This window comes from Podarcis bocagei (genome assembly GCF_964188305.1).
Source record: "Podarcis bocagei genome assembly, chromosome: 2".
Classification (NCBI taxonomy): Eukaryota; Metazoa; Chordata; class Lepidosauria; order Squamata; family Lacertidae; genus Podarcis; species Podarcis bocagei.
In genome coordinates, this window is record NC_138126.1 from 49,138,360 (window position 1) to 49,153,135 (window position 14,776).

Consider the following 14,776-nt stretch of genomic DNA (forward strand, 5'->3'; position numbering starts at 1 on the left):
TAATTATGTTTGCATCACTCTTTTATGTACTTTGTTGCAGTTTCTTAGCAGAGAAGTGAATACATTCAACATCTAAGATACAGACTTCCAGAATATTAGCCAAGGGAATTTTAATGAAGTGCAGCGAGGTGTGTAGCCATCTCTTCTCCTTTTCTTATAAAAGAGAGCTAGGATCAAACAATGGATAATGTCGAAACGCCCAACATCTTCTATTACAATAGGAAGCCACAGATGCACTTTGGTGGCATGGAGGAAAAGGCAGCTAATCCTTTGCCTCAGGCTGATTCCCTGACTTTAATCACCTACCTCCAAAAATGCTATTTACCAGAGAGGGAGAAACTTAATAGACCTCAGCTCTTAAACTCATAATATGCTTCCCCCTCTATAGCTAATAGCAGCTTTGAGAGCAACTTAGATTATGGTTGTGGAAGAGGAGCAAAGGTTATCCACCCTCTGTTTGTGTCTATTGCAGTGGTTGGACACCAAAGTAGGAGGGGGAGAGCTGTGATTCAGTTTGCATTTAAAGTCAATTTACCTAATTCACACTTTCTGAAACAACATGCGTACCAAAACACAGCCACCCGTTAACGTCTGCGCTTCTTTAAATCTTGTGATGCAGTTCAAGTCGTCCATGCAAAAAAAAAAAAAAAAAAAAAAAAAAAGCATGTTATTCTGTATTATATATGATATTAGTGAAAATTGTTTGGCAAATATGCGTGCAAGTTGCATTCAATGAAGTCATTTCATTAGTGCCAAAATTTCGCAGTGGGACTTCAACTTCCTATCATCTCTCTGCACCACCCCCATCTGTTCTGTAGGGCTGAGGGAACCCATAACAGGGGTTTGTCAGCAGGGGGCCGGTCCACTGTCCCTCAGACCTTGTGGGGGTTCGGACTATATTTGGGGGGGGGAATGTACGAATTGCTATGCTCCACAAATATACCCAGAGATGCACTTTAAATAAAAGCACACATTCTACTCATGTAAAAACACACTGATTCTCGCACCATCCACAGGCCAGATTTAGAAGGCGATTGGGCCAGATCTGGCCCCCGGGCCTTAGTTTGCCTACCCCTGCCCTAGAACAATTTTTGGGAGACACACAGGAAGCAGAGAGTGAGAGGGAGTCCTGCGGAGCTGGTGGAAGTGCTTGCACTAATAAGACAAGTTCATTGGGTACAACTTTACACTAGGGAAAACTGTATACTTAAAATGTGTATATTAGGAGCAATTTGCAGTAAAATACTGAACAATTTGCATGAGGGCTTTTTGCTTTTCTTTTTTTGCAAACTGAGGTGGAAGTGCAGGGAACTGAACATGGAAAAAAAAAGAAACCAAAATTAACAGATTTGCCCATCTCCCTAAGTCATGTGTGGTTAGTGTGGAAGATGAGGTCACTGCTTAGTAGTAGTAGTAGTAATAATAATAATAACAATAATAGGAAACTAGCGGTTTATTCACATGTAATAATTCCTCTAGTGTCTTGCAACAAACCTTCAAAAATAAACAAATCAAGTTTATTTTTATTTTTAAAAAGCTCTTTGCTATTTAATCCATTTTGGATTTGGGCTTGAATTTATCTAAAAAATAATCTTAACAAGAAAGGCCCAGCAAATGCTGTTTGCAGCATGTGACGGTGGTTTTGGGTAGTGGTTGTTTTTATCTCTGCTTTTGAATTCCCAAAGATTAAAATTCACTTAATCCTTTTCAAACTGTACAGAAGTAGTCATATTAGGTGATAATTGAAGGGTTTCTTCTTCTTCTTCTTCTTCCTTGTGAAATTAGGAAAATAATCAGGCTGTGGTTCAGATTAGTGGCACACTTTGATATAGCTCTGCTGCTGAATAAAAAGCTTTGTTTTTGCTTCTTCCATGAAAGTTATGTGTTTTTTTGCTTCTTCTGTCAGCCCTGAAGCTTGGTGCTGTTGAATTAGATAAGCTTGACTAGAAATATATAGGAACACTAGTTATTCAGGATATTCCTTTCGAATGGACAAAGGAGCTTTGTTAGGGGAGAAGAGAGAGAGAGAGAGAGAGAGAGAGAGAGAGAGAGAGAGAGAGAGAGAGAGATGTTGAGCAATGGCTTTCAGAAATGTTGTTGTTGGCCTTGAAAGGGAAATATGTTTATCTGTTTGACTGCAAGATGGAACCAAAATTGTGTTGACATGCATGGCAAGACATTGTGCTGCTATGGCTCAAGCCATGCCACTGAGACTTTCCCTCATGATGGCTTTCTCTGCTAATGCGCTGCACACAGTTAAGAATGTATATATATGACAAAATTTGCTTTGTTTTTAAGGAGACACGCCTTTCTTACCTTCATGTGAAATCAATGGCGATGCTCAAAGCCCCCAGAGAGCAACTATGTAGTAGAAGATTGCATAAAAATCCATATTCTTCAAAATATGTATCCTTGCAATCCTCTGCACTTAGCATTTACTAAGTTTTGCTGAGGCAAACAGAAACATAGGAATGAACTAAGACACATTTCCTAAATCCTACTTTCTCCCTTGTAGATTCCAAGTACCTTTAACCAAATATAAATTTCAGTAATATTCACTGTGTATAATCGTATTTGTTCAGTCACTGAAAAACCTGTTTACACATCCAAGGCTGTTAAGGATTTGCAGGTGACTACTTGGGGGGGGGTAAAGCCCCCAAATTCCCAGCATGAGTAAGAATGTACAGGCTGTGCCTTAAATTATATTTTGGGACACTTGCATCCTTTTGTGTGAAAAGTAAGAATTATTTGTCTCCAGTTCCAGAACACCAGAATTAGAAGAACCACAACAGCAAGAAGATTATGATGCTAAAATTCTTATATGAGTAAGAAGAATCAAGTCCAATGATTCAAACCCTGTATAGGATTTTGGGTGGTTTCCTCTCAGGCAGTAGCCTCCAGAGGTTTTGGGGTACAACTCCACCAGTCCCGGTCAGCACGGACAGTGGTCAGGGATGATGGAAGCTGAAGTCCAAAACATATTGAGGGCACCATGTTGGGGTAGGCGAAGAACAGTGGGGCCCTCACTGTGTTCAGTCCAGACATACCTAGGGCTGCCTTACGTCCGCATTTTCCAGAAGTCAGTGGTTTGTCCTGGATTTTTGGCAAGTAATCTGTTTTTGGGGTCTTTGTAAAAAAACTCAACAACTTTCAGGATGTCCTGGTTTTCACTTTTTGAAATATGGCAACCCTAGACATACCTCACCACTGCCTATGTGCTTGCCCTCTTTCTCTGGAACAATCATTACTGTGGCCCATCAGCAGAGGCTACTTCCCCTTCATTGATCACTGAGGATGCTTCCAGGCTGTCACTGTTTTGGGGTGGGATTCAGTGACATGCCATCTAATCCAGGTTGCACTATTAATGTTGGCATTGGGCCTCTGCTGAGGGGCCAAAGAAGATGGACAATAAGGCTGATCCCTGACCCTTAAGAACACAGGAAGAGCCTGCAGGATCAGGTCCATGGTACACCTAGCCCATCATCCTGTTCTCACAGTAGCTAACCAAGTGCCTGTGGGAAATTTACAAGCAGGATGAGCCCCAGAGCATTCTCCCCTCCTGTCGTTTCCAACAATTGGTGGAGGCAGAGAGCCTTGTTCCATAATGTCACAAGGAAACCTCTCCCCAATCCCCAGCCTAATAATAATAATAATAATAATAATAATAACAATAATAATAATAACAGGGCTGCTGTCACATATCAAGTATAAATGTGAAGTCAGGTGATTAGTCCCTGTTCTTCTTTCCACTGCCCTTTGAAGAGACTTGGGTGTTTAGTGAGAAAAGTAGAACACAGAGGACAACAATTAATTGCTCTGCTGCTTTCATTGATCAGAGGCTAGGTCTAGGATAAGAGATCTTAGTGAGTAGGTTGACCTGCTGGGACTGGCAGATTGCCGGCATGAATTCCCAAAGCTCCATTTGCAGGAGGACCGAGCCCCATCTCTACTGAAAGCAGCAGTGATGTGAATGAAGTGGGTCTTTGTTCAGGCCACATTTCCAAATACAGAAATCAATGGGAGTTAAAAGCTTTCAATTGCTTTCAGTAGCATGTCCATAGTAAGCCCAAGCAGAACTCAGCAAAGTCCTGTTGGGTTCCTTAGTAGGGACTTCAGCTGCAAACAGTTCTTATTCAGTTGGGGAGCTTTGAATACAGTGGTACCTTGGGTTAAGAACTTAATTCGTTTTGGAGGTCCGTTCTTAACCTGAAACTGTTCTTAACCTGAAGCATCACTTTAGCTATTGGGGCCTCCCACTGCTGCCGCACCGCCACTGCGCAATTTCTGTTCTCATCCTGAAGCAAAGTTTTTAACTCGAGGTACTATTTCTGGGTTAGCGGAGTCTGTAACCTGAAACATCTGTAACCTGAAGCATCTGTAACCCGAGGTACCAGTGTATTCTGAAAGACACGGGAGGTTTTTAATTCAACCAAATGCATCTTCCTGGAATATTTGACATAAATTGGAGTACAAACATACATTTTATTTCTAGTAATCATAGCTAGAGATTAAATTAGAAGGGTGATAGCCATGTACCATATTTTTCGCTCTATAAGACGCACCAGACCACAAGACGCACCTAGTTTTTGGATGAGGAAAACAAGAAAAAAAATATTCTGAATCTCAGGAGCCAGAACAGCAAGAGGGATCACTGCACAGTGAAAGCAGCAATCCCTCTTGCTGTTCTGGCTTCTGGGATAGCTGCGCAGCCTGCATTCGCTCCATAAGACGCACACACATTTCCCCTTACTTTTTAGGAGGAAAAAAGTGAGTCTTATAGAGCAAAAAATACAGTATGTCACCTTGAGCTCTTTGGAGAAAAATGTGGGATATAAATGCAATAAATAAATAAGAAACTTTATACCTATGAGAAATTCAATATTCTGTAAGGATCTCTCTTCCACCCCCTGCAATAATTCCTCATCAACATCCTTTTTCAGTCACCAATATCATTTAGGTTAGGCTGGGAGTCAATGACTGGCCCAAAGTCACTCAGCGAGTTTAATGGCCAGATGAGCATTTGAACTCTGGTCTTACATTGTAACCATTACACCACACTGCCTCTCCAGTTGTCAATCTGCAAGTGACTGACCATGCAACCCAATACATGTCTACTCAGAACAAGTCTTATTGGGTTCAATGGGACACATAAGTGTGTGGGGCATTGCAGACCCAATCTCGAAAATTGTTTGGGATTGAGAATGCCAGGGTTGTATAGCTACTGTTATTTCCATTGGATCACTGCAAAGTTTTTATATCTGACATGCCTCCTGGTGTGCTGAGCCTTCGGTATGTCTGCATTTCATCTCTGCTCCAAATGGGCAGTAAAAGGGAAATGATTCAAGAACCAGCCTTCACTTCCATTGTCTATATCCACACATCTTTATATATTGTATAAAAGGTCAATTTGGACCAATATAGCTGTCTTTCTCAGTGAACATTTTTTCTGCACATCTCTGCTGTTTTTATGATTCAACGTAAACCACTAATCTTTATTGTTTAGCCAAAGACCATCACCTGCCATAAAACAGTACGATTGAATGTAGAAAAAAAGGGAAGTTTTTAAAATTAGTGTAGCACAGAAGAGCAAACTTTTAATACAGTATCTACTGCAAGCAGTGTGACAACATATTTGTTACGTATCAGACAAGCACTGTCCCACTGTTTTTTGGTTTTTTGGTACCTACTAAAGATGTTGGATAGTATTCAACTAACTTGCAAGCAGAAATCCCTGTGCTAATGGGACACAACTGGACCGTCCTCATCTCCTCCCCCGTGTGCCCTGTCCCCTCCCCAAATTATTATGATTAATGTAATAATAAAATTTCCATGCTGCCCTTCATCCAATGATCACAGTGCAGTTTACAATATAAAACCCCCAAAATACACAATGTAGTAACAAACAAAAACGATATCTTACACAGTTGGGGGAACCCCTAGAAGAGATCTAGGGGGTGCATGGGTGGTAAAATGGTGAATGCAATTCAGTGTAAACAAGTGTAAAATGATGCCTGTTGGGTAAATAATAATAAACTTAATTTCACATATAAGCTAATGGGGTCTGAACTGGGGGTGACTGACCAAGAATGAAACCTTAGGGTCATTGTGGATAGCATGATGAAGTTGTTGAACCAGTGTGTGTGGCAAAAGTGAAAAAGGCAGCCCCCATGCCAGGGTCATTAGGAAATGAATCAAAAATAAAACTGCTGATAATATACATACTTACTATAGTGCAACCTTATTTGGAATACTGAGTACAGTTCTGGTTGCCTCACCTCAAAAAGGATATTGTAGAGTTGGAAAAGGTTCAGAAAAGGGCAACCAAAATTATCAAGGGGATGAAACGACTCTCCTGTGAGGAAAGGTTGTAGCTTTGGGGATGCTTTCGTTTTGAGAAAAGGCGAGTAGGAGGCGACACAATGAAAGTTTACCAAGTTATGCATGGCTTGGAGAAAGTGGACAGAGGAAAGCTCTTCCTGCCTTATGAAGCTAGAACTCATAGACACTCCAATGAAGCTGAACGTTGGGAGATTTAGGACAGGCAAAAGAAAGTGCTTCTTGCAGTATCTGCAGGACTTGCTCCCATAGGACACCAATATGGGTGACTTGAAACATAAACTGGACAAAGCCGTGAGGGACAAAGCTATCAACGACGGCTAGCCATGATGGCTATGTTTTGTATCCACAGCTGGAGGCAGCAACGCTTCTGAATACCAGTTGCTGGAAATCATGGGAGAGGGGAGTGTTCACCTTCTGCTTGCTGGATTCCCACAGACATCTGTTTGGCCCCAGTGAGAACAGGATGCCGGACTAGATGGCCCATTGGCCTGATCCAGCAGGCCTGTCAGGAGTGTGTGCAGGAGCCAGGCCCTGTGACCAGTAGGGCTTCGCAGGACTGGGGCCTTCCTAAGTTCGTTCTGGAGAGGCACAGGTGAGACCGCTTGGTAACTCACTGCACCTGGTGGCAAGAGCCGGGAAGGGATATTAGGTCAGCATTCCCCTTTGGTTCTTTACTACAGCAACACGTTTCCTGTGTTGCTGCGTGTGGCTTCTTGCTTCCTGTTCCTTGGACCTCGGCTCCCTGGCTCCCTGCTTCTTGATCCTTGGACCCTTGACTTTGTGATTCCTTGCTTCTCGCCCCTTGGACCCTTAACTTCTGGACTCTCGTACCTGCTCCCACCCCGCTATCTTGCCCCCGGTCCCGACGTCCTCAGCCGGGACTTTGATCGCTCGTGGACCGGACCGTGACAAGGCCCTTCTTATGTTCTCATGTTGTAGTTTTAGGGTTTAGCTACATGCTGGGATGCATGTAGCCCCACCCTTCAAGGATTTAAAAGCAAAACGAAGCAGCAATCTGACTATCAATATCAATTTTATTTAAATGCTGCCTTTCCATCCAATCTACAATATTCCCAATAAATTGGGAAGGGCTGCAGCTCAGTAGGTCACACATTCAATCCCTGGTGTCTGGGGAAAGATTCCTTGTCTAAAACCCTGAAGAGCCACTCCCAAAGATTGTAGACAATACAGAGCTTGATGGACCAAAGGTATGACTTCAGTACAAGGTAACTTCCTATGTAGTCAACACACAGCAAATTCACTATATGGCAACACGTAAATAACAATATTAGTTAATGAACCATTTAGCAATTCATCAAAACATGATTTAGGAATTTTGAGTGGTTTGTTTTGATTAACAGATGATAAGAGCATATCAAAACAAGTTGGAAGCAGAAGACTGGTGCAGGGAAGTACAAGTTCCTCTATCCTTTCTGCTGGGGTTGATTTTCAGCACACAACACACGCAAATATATACACAACCACCTAAGGGGATATGAAGCCTGCCCTGACACCCTGCATGTGTGCATCTTCCAAGGCAAATTGCAGTTTTCATGACTTCATTTTGGGAGAGGGTGAAAGCTTCAAGGAAGCATCACATAGGACTCAGTGTCTTGTGGTCTATATCAGGAACATAGGAAGCTGTCTTATACTGAGGCAGGATGAATAATAAATAACAGTAAACAAGAAAAAACCCAGAAAATAAAAGTGGTATTAAATTGTGTGTTTATAACACACACACACACACACACACACATCTCATTAAACTACATCAATTATGATACAAAGATACAAAATCAAATAATACAGGTGAGAAAATGTATGAGATTGAAAATAATTAAGCGTTCAAAAAGGTTATTTCTAACAGTATTCTATTTTCTGAATAATATTTGATTTTGTTGTATCATATTGTATAACAATAGATAATTGTATAATATTTCATTGTTTTATATTGTATCATAATTGATATAGTTTAATGTGATGCATGTCTCTCTCTCTCTCTCTCTCACACACACACACACACACACACACACACACTGTAAAATACTGCTTTTATATTCTGGGTTCTGTTCTTGTTAGTACTTTACACTGACTCAGACCTTTGGTTAATTAAGCTGAGTATTGCCTACACTGATTGGCTGTGGTTCTCCAGGATTCAAACTGGGGACATTCCCAGACCAACTTGGATTTTCCAGGGATTCTACTTGGGACCTTCTGCATGCAAAGGAGAGACCCTTCCCCTTAAACTACTGAGCCACCCTAAGCCTACTGCTTGCTAATAAAATCCTAGAACAAACATTTTGTAGTGATGTTGAGGAGAGAATTAATAATCTCACCCCCCCTCTCTCGCTCAGGTTATGTTTCCTTAAGGTTGAATGGATTCGTTCCAGTTCAGGGGTGTAATGAGGAGGTGCTTCTCTGGAGCAAACTGTACAATGCCAAAATAATGCTACAAGTGTTTCTTTTAAAATGAGGTGTCAGGGTGCTTCCCATCTCATCTGAGCAGTCATAGAACTGTCAAGCAAACGCCAGTGCACAATGCTTATCAAAAGAAAAGGCATTCCTTTTTATTATGGCAAAATGAGCTACAATGAGCTACACTCCTCCTCTAACAGGAAATTAACTGTATGCATGTGCTATTCATACAGACAGTTTGTGAAATCATATCCTATTTTGCAAATAATTTGGTTTCATTCTATCAGATCAGTTCCACTAGGAAATAATGCACTGGTGTAAGTTTTTCTCCCTGGCTTGCGTAATTAGGTGATAAAATACACAACAGCATATTTTTTTAAAAAAACATTTGTAGCTATGTAGATTCAAGGCTTGCATATTGCTTACCTAAAAACCAGAATACCTAAGAGAATTAATGTCAGGGGGAAGAGTAAAGACGAATAGTTTTTCAAAAGTAGGGGATACAAATGAAATAATAATAGTAGTAGCAGTAGTAGCAGTAGCAGTAGCAGCAGTAGGTTTGAATTCAGGGCAATGGGGTTTTGATTTTTTGGAACTTTATGATATGGTACCTGCATGCTGGAATATTTTAAAGAAATACAGTATATACATGAAGGAGCATCTCCACCCCATCATTCAGCCCGGACACTGAGGTCCAGCTCCGAGGGGCTTCTGGCGGTTTCCTCACTGTGAGAAGCGAAGTTACAGGGAACCAGACAGAGGGCCTTCTTGGTAGTGGTGCCCACCCTGTGGAATGCCCTCCTATCAGACAGCAAGGAAATAAACAACTATCTGACTTTTAGAAGACATCTGAAGGCAGCTCTGCTTAGGGAAGTTTTTAATGTTTGATGTTTTATCGTGTTTTTAATATTCTGTTGGGAGCCGCCCAGAGTGGCTGGGGAAACCCAGACAGATGGGTGGGGTATTAATAATAATAATAATAATAATAATAATAATAATAATAATAATAATTATTATTATTATTATTATTATTACTACTACTACTACTAACCAGGCATGATTTTGACGGCAGCACAGGATAGTCTGAATTTCAGCTATGTCTACATCTATCCCTCTGCTGCCCCTATTTTGATCACTGAGTGCATCTTTCACCACACAAAATAGTCCCTGCAAGACATATCACTGCACAGGATGTTGTAGGAATATGGTGAACAAGAACTTGCTGTACTTCAACATTCTGCTTCATGCTGAGAATTCTGAAGTAGTTAAATTAGGCTTCCAAAAAGCAGCCATTGTACACACTTGGATGTTGATTGCAAGTATTATCTGAAGAGACTCATTCGTTGCATTTGAAGAAAATTGCTGCTATCCGAAAGGCCCCATTTTCTACTTTCATACTTTTTCTGATGGCTTCACAGCAGCTTCACCAGGAGGTAGGTGACTAAAGAGCACCATCCCTTTCAAATAGCTGTTGCTTTATTTTTTGTGGGGGGGCTGGGAAGGAAGCAAGTGAAAGGAAAAACACACCCTAATGTCTGGGAAAGGGAATCTCATTCTATTTTGGAACAAAAGGACAGATTGCATTGCGGTTTGCCGTCACTCTGGTTTACATGCGCAAAAAGAATTATGGCAAGATGAAAGCAGGTTCTAGGGGAGAGTATGTTGCCTTCCAGCTTCAGAACCTAGTGCTGTAGGGTCTCTTCAAGGGAACTGGTGGCCCTGATGAAAGAGTGCACTACAAAAAAAAGAGACCCTGCTAATCTAACGATACAAGGGTGAGGGGAAAGGTGTCCCATACACGTGATCTTACCATACATGATGTAGAAAAGAAATACACATTTTCTTTTATTCTGATGTAATTCTTCCTTGTGATTCTTGTTTTGAGATGGGATTATGGGTTTCCTGATTCATTCAGCTTCTAGTTGTTGCATTGTGGAGAATGGCTGTGTGAGAACCACCCTCTAGTGTCATAGAATCATAGAATTGTAGAGCTGGAAGATACCCCAAGGGTCATCTAGTTCACACACACACACACACCTGCTTGCTTTGACAAACGCTGGGTGAAACCAAATATGTAGTTGCCATCTCAGAATCCTAGTTAAATTCCTATTGAGTATGGTCCAGGCACCATGTTTAGGTCAACACTATGTTCTCTGATCTGCGTTGTGTGACACACACACACAAAATATGTGATTGAATTAAAAATAACTTTGAATTGAATTAAAATTGCCCAACGTTCTACCGCAAAAGGAATTTTATTCATGTTTAGGTTACCTGGAAATGATAGGAACAGGAACTACTTTCAGGTGTAATTCAGATATATTTGTAGTAATTCAGTTAATTTGCTCATCTGAATTAGTTTATTCCAAGCACTGCCCTCTGTGTCATTGGGGCACAGGTTACAAAGAGCAGATCTACATTCTCCAGACAGGGCACAACTAGAGCACCAGCCTCAGTTTGCTAGAAGGCTCTCTAGCCACTGATTCCATCTGTGTCTCCATGGATAGCCTGATCCAATAGCTCCAGGACACAATGCTAAGATAGTTTTACTCAAAGACGCTAGATTTGGGCAACATTTACCAAAAATACGAATGCGCATGCAGTCTCAAAACAGATAAATCATAAGGCCTTTCAAAGCCTCCCCAATAATAATAACATAGGTGCTATCTGGTTCCACAGGGCTTAGCAACACATATTCATTGCATATGACTGAGATCCTTGCCTTCAAACCAGTTTTCTGTAGAAAGGACTGCATGACAAGAGCTGCTTTGACCTCTACGAGTCAGACGTCATTATCTGCACTAGGGGCAGGTATTCCTGAGAAGGGCTTGGCCTTCCTGCTGAGGCCAAGCCAACTAGAAGAACCTGAATACCCATTAGCTGTAGTAATGAGGGAGTCTATTGCTTTGTGCAAGGATTGAAGACCTACATGTGGAAGCCTTGCCCAGCTGAAGATCATTATTCAAGCATATTTGTAAGCTTCCTTGAAGACCTAAATAGGGAAAAGTCTGGATAAATGGATGAGGGGAAGAGTAGGAGGGAACTATTTTGTAATAATAAGGGACACATCACATTATTAATTCCATTATGATTTCCAATGGATAAAGTGGCTGTTGCTCACCTGTTACACAATGAGGAATTTATTACATCATGTTCTTATTAGTTGTAGGTTTTGTAGGATCCCAATTTAGATGCAACCTTACTTTATAGTACATGTTGCCTGAGCCAAGAAATTTGTACTAACATAGGGTTGCCATACATCTCTAGCAGTGTCTGGGGGGAAAATCTGGAAAATGTCTGGAAAATCTAGACATCTGGCAGCCTGATTTTCCATAAAAATAGTTCAAAAACAGCATCTGTCCAGATTTTCACTGTTTGAAATATGGCAACCCTAAACATCTTGAATCAACATAAGAAGAACTATTTTTCTTTAGGGACTAGATCTCAGTTCCATTTGACTCCTTGGTGGGTAGGAGGAAGAGAGATAACTGAATTCTCAGTTTCCATCCATTAATATTGCAGTAGAAAGGGGATATATATTATGTAGCGGCCTTGCCGTATTTATACACCCACCACACTTGAAGGGAATATTTTGCAGCCCTTGCTACCCTGTTTAGTGGAAACAATTCATTAAAAAACATTACTGGTTAGCTGTGTTTCTGTACACTCCCATGGACACTTTAATCACATTATAAAAAAAGATGGGTGTAGGAATTTAAACTATTTCTCAAATACACACAAAGGATGAATATCTATTTTTGATAAAAATTGTGTTGCCATTTTCCTTATTTTAATGTGACTGATTTTCTCACTTACATTAAATATGACTATAAATAGTGTAAGGTAGGTAAAGGTAAAGGACCCCTGGATGGTTAAGTCCAGTCAAAGGCGACTATGGGGGTGAGGTGCTCACCTCCACTTTCAGACCGAGGGAGCCAACGTTTGTCCACAGACAGCTTTCTGGGTCATATGGCCAGCATGGCTAAACCGCTTCTGGTGCAAAGGAACACCGTGACAGAAACCAGAGCGCACAGAAATGCCGTTTACCTTCCCATTGCAGCGGTACCTATTTATCTACTTGCACTGGTGTGCTTTCGAACTGCTAGGTTGGCAGGAGCTGGGACAGAGCAACGGAAGCTCACCCCATCGTGCATATTTGAACCACCAACCTTCTGATCGGCAAGCCCAAGAGGCTCAGTGGTTTAGACCACAGGGCCACCCACGTCCCTAAATAGTGTACATTACAGTAACAGTATATTAGGGACAGCTTGCTCAAGAGATCCAGAAAGGATGCTCCATATTGTGATTTGAACTTTTATTGCTTGGGAAATATTTAATTGGGCTATTCATCAATGAATGAAACATTTATTTTCCTTTGTATGGTAGCTGAGGATTTTCTAATGTATGGGTTGACTGTTTGCTTTCTGAAGTAAATATTTGTTTCCTGGTTAAATTGAAGATTTGAAATACTTTGGTTCAGAAGGTTAAACTACTTCTCTTTTTGAGTGTAACAGATAATTTTTCAGAGCTCTACTTCTAGATAGCTGTGTGTGTGTGTGTGTGTGTGTGTGTGTGTGTGTGTGTGTGTATGCAGGCCACCTATTCAGACCACAAAGACACATTCCAAGGTTGTCTACAACTAACCAGCCACATTAAACCTATATAAAATCACAAGTAAATCCTCCATAAATCTATGAGCTACAAATATAACCCCTGTGATACACAACACCAGTTTGCTCCGAAGACGATAGGAAATAAAGGTTTTATCTACCTGCCCACCCCCTGCGTAATGGACCTCACACTCTCTGATTCCCACTCACTGACACAGGCAGAGCGCCAGGTGTTGAGAGATGACAGAGGGGCTTCCAGACTGAAGGCTGCTTTTAAAAATCTCTCATTCCAGAGCTCTCTCTCTCTCTCTCTGTACGGTCTCAGAAGGTTAACCACCAGGACCAAGAGGCATGTAAGGGCTCAGTTGGAATTGGCATTCTCATAACAAGTAATCTGCTCACAGTGACCTGTCCAGGGTCCTGAAAACCCTCTCTCTGGCTGCTCTTGTTCATGAACTATATCCAGCGCAGGCGTGCTGTGGAATCTGGATCACATATTTGACTCAACCAATTCCTGTTTGTTTGCTGATCGCACTATTAGTCTACTGTGATTTGTCCATCCTTGGGATGTGGGCATGACACTAGTGTGGTTCCCTGCTCCACAAAATGTTCTGCACTTTCCCACCAGAGAAAAGGAACACGGGGGGGGGGACCCCACACAGACTTAACAAGTAGCTGCCTAATCAGCAGTGACTCAGATTGATGAGCCAGCTTACATCTTTCACAGTGGATACAGCAGGCACCTATATCATCTGCAGGGGAACTAAATCCTGCAAACCCAATTTCTGCAGCTGTACCAACACATGGTGCTGGAGGAGACTCTTGAGAGTCCCATGGACTGCAAGAAGATCAAACCTATCCATTCTTAAGGAAATCAGCCCTGAGTGCTCACTGGAAGGACAGATCCTGAAGCTGAGGCTCCAATACTTTGGCCACCTCATGAGAAGAGAAGACTCCCTGGAAAAGATCCTGATGTTGGGAAAGATGGAGGGCACAAGGAGAAGGGGACGACAGAGGATGAGATGGTTAGATAGTGTTCTCGAAGCTACCAGCATGAGTTTGACCAGTCTGTGGGAGGCAGTGGAAGACAGAAGTGCCTGGCGTGCTCTGGTCCATGAGGTCACAAAGAGTCGGACACGACTAAACAACAACAACCAATACACATGTGCCACCTGGAGCACAGGCTTAAGTACTGGGTACCATTTTATGGGTTATTTGCTCTTAAGATGGTGAAGTAGCACCCTAATTCTGAATAAAAGATCACAGTTTGCTGTTCGGACTGAAGAGCAACAATTGAAATGTCTTGAAGGAAGAGGAGGTAACTGGTGCTTCCTGATCACCTGATTCCCTGATTACAGGGATTCCGTGCAGAGGTTACCTTTTGCTTGCTAGGACAGCATGCGGTTCCTCCA